General features: G+C 38.6%; 1 protein-coding gene across 1 annotated transcript in view; it reads right to left on the bottom strand.

Annotated features, from left to right (window-relative positions):
- The window catches only part of LOC119837143 (translation initiation factor IF-2-like), a 63,366-nt gene that overhangs the window by 12,244 nt on the left and 43,603 nt on the right, over nt 1-7,519 (bottom strand). The gene's annotated exons all lie outside the window — the stretch shown is intronic.

Genomic DNA, 7,519 nt, shown 5'->3' with positions numbered 1-7,519 from the left:
TGTTTTAAACAACTTCACAGAAATTCAGCTTGTTGGGACTTTATGTAACTTCGAATGTCTAAATTGACCGGACTACACTGCACCATCGTTCGTCCCAAATGCGACGATGAGGGTACATAAACATCGAGCACACAGCACAGAACGGCAGCGATAATTCGCCATCAATAATACAATCGCAAATTAGCATAAACATTCGGTCTAGAATCCGTAATGTCGTCTCGGCGCGAACCGGTTCGGGCCGGTTCGCGCGCGGCCGGTGCGGGCTGTGACTAATGCGCGCCATCGGTGACCACTTACGCTGTCAATTTGTTTGTGTACACACGGAGAGTTATGAATTAAACGGACAAACTGAGAAACGCAGACTTGCTTGTTTCTTTTTTTTTATTCGATAATAGGTCAGCGCTCGACCGAGATCTCTCCTTATGGTAAACTAGCTGCGCCCCGCGGTTTCACCCGCGTAAGTCGTATCGTCGTATCCCGTAGGAATATAGGGATAAAATGTTGCCTATATGTTATTCCAGTTGTCCAGCTGTCTACGTACCGAATTTCATTGCAATCGGTTCAGTAGTTTTTGCGTGAAAGAGCAACAAACACACTCACATCCTTACAAACTTTCGCATTTATAATATTAGTAGGAAGTAGGATTCTCGCCTTTTTTTAATATAATCAAGATACAAGCGGTATTCACACAACTCAGTTGCCTAGCGTATGCAGTATTTTATTATAACTGCCATTCGATACCTATGTAAGTAGGTAGGTAACTTAGGTTTTATAACGACTAAGCTCTAACAATGCGCTAACACTGCAATAACTAAGTATTTTCCCATGAAAATTATGAATGCGACGTAATAAACGCACATTATGTACGGTTTAGTATTCGATGTATTGCAAAAAACATCGAAGAAAACACAAGAGTATCATATACATAATTTATTCGCGTAACTAAGTTTTATATCGTGTCCATTGAAATCAAATAATAGCAGTATTTTCTTTATTTATCCAATTTAGGAAGACTATATGACATGTATGACGTAAGTGAAACCGCGGGGCACAACTAGTTGCTAATAAGAGACAGGATCAAATATGCAACGCCGCGGGCGAAAGCCTGTATTGTGTAAACTGAACATCGCATCGCCTCGCTCATAACAACCGTTGTTTGTTTAAATGAAAACCGGCCAAGCGCAAGCCGAAAAATAGAATGAAACGTTCTGTAGAGTTTATTGCAAAGTTTGGTACAAGCACTAGGTGCACGACCATACGCATATTACATCCATCCTCGGAAACCTTCGCATGCATAATATTAGTAGGATAGTATAGGACTAAGTTACGTTAGTTTTTTTTTAGTATTTTTATCAGCTTCACCTGCATGTTTGTATGTAACCGTCACCTTTAGACTCGATTCTGACCTACATAGAGCGGACGGATTTAATTCAAACCCTTATCATGGATCGGTGACAATCTATCTACTATATAAAAATAAGTCGGGTTTTCCTTCCTGACGCTATAACTCCAGAACGCACGAACCGATTTCCACGGTTTTGCATTCGTTGGAAAGGTCTCGGGCTCCGTGAGGTTTATAGCAAAGAAAATTCAGGAAAAATTTCAGCAGAAAAGCAGGGAAAACGAAACCATCTATCTGGTGGCGAAACGGAGTTTGCCGGGTTTGCTAGTATACATATAATTATATGAGTTTATCTTATTATTCTGATCGAGAGTCTTAATAAAAATCCTTACATATACTCTGTATAAGAGCGTGTGAGACGATTTAGTTGATTCCATAATGAATGCGTGTTTTTATTTAATTCACGATTAACCTTATTCGCCCACGGTACCCTAAATATGACACAAATGCAGTAATGTATGTAACAAGAAACACAAACGGCTGTTTACATTCAAATCCGTTTTCTTTTGACTGTTTCGCATTAATAGCGATGTGTTTACAAATATTGCTGTAGGCGTGATATACTCGTATACCTAAAGTTGGACTTGTTGACTCTAAGTCACGCTGACCGCACGCTGACAGCGCACTGACCAGCGGCGCTGACAGCCGAAACGTATGAACCTCTATGCACACACGCCGATACTTACGTGTTAGTCTAAGTAGCTCCATAGAGCTTCATACATTTTGGGCTGTAAGCTCCGACGGTCAGCGTGCCGTCAGCGTGTCTCTAAAACCAGCCTAACTATGTGTCACCTCAGACTTTTGTTGTTAGCGTTTTGTGAAAATACGCAGTGTTAAGTCACGCGTCAAGTTAACATTATAAAACGTTTCTCTGTCCTATTGAATTGATGAATACTTTTAACACAAACTCGAATATTCATATGAGCGCGCTAATGTCATGAGCTGCTAGGCCAATTACTAAAATTCTTCCATCCAACACGTGATCCCTGAAGGCTATATGTTATTACATGTACCACGGGCGAAGCCGCGGCGGAATTCCAATTATGAATAAATGAATAACTTTTATACGATATCAGGGGTTAAAAAACATAGCTTTACATCTATCCAATCGAGTAATAGATATGCAAACAGACGTATAAAATTGCAAACGAGAAAGAATCGAATCGTTCTCCGATCGCTCCGTCCCCCCTATCCCTATCCATGTATAATTCATGGCGTCTCGTTACCCTGGCCACGTAACGAGACGGAATGCTGATTAATGAGATATGACGCTATGTACCTGCGCCTATTGATTGATGGATAAAAATGAATCACTCTTTCCCTCCGTCACGGCATAACGCGTGAAAAGCTGGATTGATTTAGTTAACACTTTTTTCGCCGTCAGGAGGCGAATCTTATGGAAGAATAAATATAGTTTAAATAAATAAATAAAAACAGGCTCGAATCAAAGAATCAACGAAATCTCTTACTTGCTTTTATCCGTAAATAAATTAATAAAAGCATTTCACACGAAATTTCATTTAAAAACAGCGAAAACACGAGAACATCCATCGGGTCAGCTTGTCGAATGATATTTCTTATTCAGACATACATATTGTTCATTATCTTACGGATTGTGGTAGATGAGGGAACATATTGTTCGACTGTTCGATCTTATCTATTGGCTAGCTGGTACTTTTCTTTAAATAGTCGCTAGGCTCGTTTGGGATCGAACGCAGGGCTCTGTTTGGCACATGGTCCCAATCATAGTCGGGTAGACGACTAGCGTCGCCCGTGGTACATATATATAGCCAAAGATTTCTGAAATCACTCAAGTAGCTCCTGTGATTGGGGCGTTTAAACAAACAAACAAACTCTTCAACTTTATAGTATTACTAGCTGATCCAACAAACGCTCTTCTGCGTTACTCGTATCATTTAGGGATATGAAAAATAGATGTAAGCCGATTCTCAGACCTACCCGATATGTACAGAAAATTTAATGAGAATCTGTCCAGCCCTTTCGGAGGAGTATGGTAAGAAACATTGTTACACGAGAATGTTATATATAAGAAGATAGATGAACGTGGAGATAACTAAAAATGATGTACCTACTCGGGATATTTCCACACAAACTTAAATGTTAAATGAAAAATTATTCGAGGTTGCTATGATATAGTCCACTGTACATTTAAGAACGTAAGTATATTTAACATTAAATATACCTACCTACAAACGATACAATAAAAAACAAACATACTTTCCCACATTGATTTCAACGATTCAATTAGACCCTCTCGCAAGAGCAATATGTAATGTAGAATTGATTTCATTCACGAAACAAAAATATAGAAAGGAACCAATAAACCAGTCACCCCCCGACAGGACGCCGCGCCGCGCCGCCACAAAACAAAACCGTCCAACAACATAGGCAGACGACAAGAATTACCCATGGAAAATTCTAGGCACGTGAATACGTGTGAAATAACGAGGCTGAATGAGAGATAAAAATATTTGGGGGGAGGGGGGGTGTGGCCGCTCCCCGTGGGAGGGAGACAGCGTTTAGATATTGAAATTCTGTTAAAATCGATCCATACTAAGATATCGCCGAATCTTTTTTTTTTTTTGTTCCGTTATCCGTTCCAGCTAGACGGAATCCCATTTTGTCTCTTATGTTTATCACATTAGTTCTTTACGATTCAATCGCGCTTCCATTTGGGATACGAAATGTTTTTTAGAGTGAATTTCATTATGAGACGCTTTTGCGATATATGGAACTGAATGTGAACGTTGTTTGTATGTATACCTTACCTTATTATGTTATTTTCATACTTCATTCTATAACTGACATAAAAAATTCTTCTTTTTTTTTTGAAGTCGCTTTAGGTTATCAATTCGATTATATCTTATAGCTTTGATACTTCAGAACTTTTAACTGGATGAACCGATAGGTGTACCTATGTATCACAAGACTCATTCATAAGCAGAGCAAGAACGAGGAACGAGTCTAGTGAAAACAATAATTTATTTTAATTTAAATTCGAATTAGATTTTGCGGCAATATTGATATTATAATTTCACTGACTATTTTTAACAATAAACTAAATAGTTTCATTGTGCAGCGTGAGCGTAGAACCGAGGCGTCCTGGGTTCGAATCCCGGTGGGGGCGAAAAAAGAAAATGTCTCGGTCTGGCAGGACACAGCAGGCTGATCCCTTACTTGTCCATAAAGAAGATCTATCAGTGAAACAGATGAATATCATCTGCCCCATACCCCTACCCTACTAGGGAACACGGGACATCACTAAAGTTATAACTCTACATATATACATAGTGTCCCGCCAATGGCGTACTATGCTCAACGGAATTACAAAAGAATGGAAATATTACAAAAATACAGGCAATATCTTAAATCCAAATTGGGATCGGGACAAGCCCTTGTTACATGACAATGCTTCACATTCACCACGCGAAGCCAGTTTGCTCTCCGGCATTTCGAACTCTTCAAACGCACAAGACGTTTCGCAAAAGCGCCGAACGGCCGGGGGAAGCCAACGAAACACAGTTTTCGACGTTTCAAAAAAATTCCACAGAACATTAGCCGCCCGCTCGCCGTGACCCACTTCGCGTCTCCTTCGCTTTTTTTTTTCACTCACTCGACGCGACTGAAATGAAATTTCTGCGAGAAATTTTTCTAAAAAATTTCCACCCTTTTCTGAAATACCAGGAAGTGCTACGTTTCACTGCGTGCTTTTTTTTTATTTTTACTTAATGTAAGTAGTTAGGTACTTGTTTTCTTTTAATTTCTTTACGAACGAGACGTGTAAAGCAACCGGCGTGCGAGATTCATTAGTTAATTTTTCATAGTTGATGATATATCGCATATAAACGTAACTTAGAAGTATTTCAGTGTCTTCACTAAATATTTAGGCACGTAACATCGAACTTTGCGATCAAAATTCGATGCTTCGATGAGTAACAACTCATGTTTAAATGGGACCACACTTCCACCAACTTTCAAATTAAAAGAATTATATAAATCGGTTCACCCATTCGGAGGTTCTGGGTAAGAAACCAAAAAAAAAACAAATGAATTTATAACCTCCTCCGTTAATTTCTAGTTTCATAGCATTGAATTGCTTTGTAAATGAGAATTTTTTTAAAGAATAGATAAAATTTGATTCGAGGCGGGATTCGAACCTGCGTTTTTTTTTCAATCCGTATCAACGCCTAGCCTCTCGGCCACCAAACTTTTTATGATTAACAAATCAAACAAATAAAAAATACTTTCGCGTTCATTACATTAATGTCTACTTAACCCACATGGAGAATTGGATGCAACATCCGACATAATATGATAAATTTAACAAACAAAACATGTTTTATTTAATCATCGTTTAATTGCTTATTCGTTAAACGTGTTTATCAGCATGATAGCTTAGCTCATCTCCATTTATTATATACTAATCAATGACTACGACTTGGCACGTGTGGATACATTTTTTTTTTCAGATTTTAACGTGTAATTATAAAATATGCAAGTACGTTGAGATGACAACTGGCGATATTTCTTAATCTGCTTACGGTGGTACCTACGGTTTCCCGTTGTTGATTTCTTGGTCACAGAGAATAAACAGTCGTCGAATTTTTATATGATATTTTAAATATAGCGCCATCTATTGGAATTCATAAATTTCAAAGTGATTCAAACACGCATCATAATGGTTCTTATCGTATGTCACTCTCTAACCATATTCGCAATTATAATAATAACTAGATTTTGCCCGCGGCTTCGCGCACTTTCGGAATTTAATAGATACTAGTATACATGTAAATCTTCCTCTTGAATTACTCTATCTATTATAAAAAAATGGAATCCGTCAAAATCCGTACTTATAAAAATTTAAGCATACATATGGACGGACAGAGAAAGCGACTTTGTTTTATACTATGTAGTGATGACAGTAAGGAATTTTGTATACTTCCCTGTCATACATAATAAAACCCCGTATTCAATGTCAGTATAGTACAAGTGAAGCGTCTCGTGGGAACCGAACCCACGATCGATCCCACGTGCACAATAGATATGTACTCATTATATTAACGGTATCAAATGATTATATAATTAGCGACAATCAATTGCACTATCAGCGCTTCATTGGTGAATGAAAGCCTTCTTTTATATAAATAAGCGTTCTAAAGTCTACAGTCTACACTAATATTATAAAGGAAACTTTCGTATTTTCGTATGTTTGTAACGTTTTCACGCAAAGTCTACTGGACCGATTTAAAAAATTCTGACACCATTAGCAATCTACATCTTCACTCAGTGACATAGGCTATATTGGTAAAACAGGCAAAGCCGGGGCGATTAGCTCGTATACATGTAATATTTATGTTATTTAAAGTCAATGAACACTGCATGAAATAACGGTTAAATGTACGAGGAATCGTGCCAATTAACTTAAAAAAAACGATTTATATATCTTGTTAAGACAGCAGTTCCAATTGGGCCAATATGAACATTGTATTATTTATCTATATATATTTTCATTGTGGGAGTCGAGCACGCTTCGGCACAAATTGGGCCAGCTCGCACCGGGGAAGTACCACACCCCCACAGAAAACCGGCGTGAAATAGTGGCATGCCACTGTGTTTCGTACGGTGAGTGGGGGAGCCGGAGGCCCGTTTCCTTTTCCTCACCCGTCCTAGTCCATTCCTTCTTTCCAGTCGTTAATCCTTTCCTTTTCCCTTACCCCATAAAAGCGGGCAGAGCATTCACAGAGGTACTACCTTTGCGAATGTTTATGGGCGGTGATCGCTTACCATCAGGCGAACCACCAGCTAAGCTGCCCGCTATGACATAAAAAAAAAAAAAAAAAAAAAATCTACGTAAACATACGGAACGATTATATGGTATGATTTATGCGTCTAGAGATAGTTCGGAGACCAGATAGTGGCTTGGACTATTTTACCTAGGTGAAACATCTCAATCCCGTGGGAAATCCCTTTGACTACGCGAGCAGTGGCCGGAGACCTAGTTATTTTATTACATATATTTTTACATCCACTCAAACACTGACCGACTCCCAAACTAAACGATTCCTCGCACACAATACATCCAACAATATCCAACTA

The sequence above is a fragment of the Zerene cesonia genome, chromosome 26 (genome assembly GCF_012273895.1).
Source record: "Zerene cesonia ecotype Mississippi chromosome 26, Zerene_cesonia_1.1, whole genome shotgun sequence".
NCBI lineage: Eukaryota > Metazoa > Arthropoda > Insecta > Lepidoptera > Pieridae > Zerene > Zerene cesonia.
Note: the sequence above shows the minus strand (reverse complement) of the source record. Positions and strands in the feature narration are given on the sequence as shown.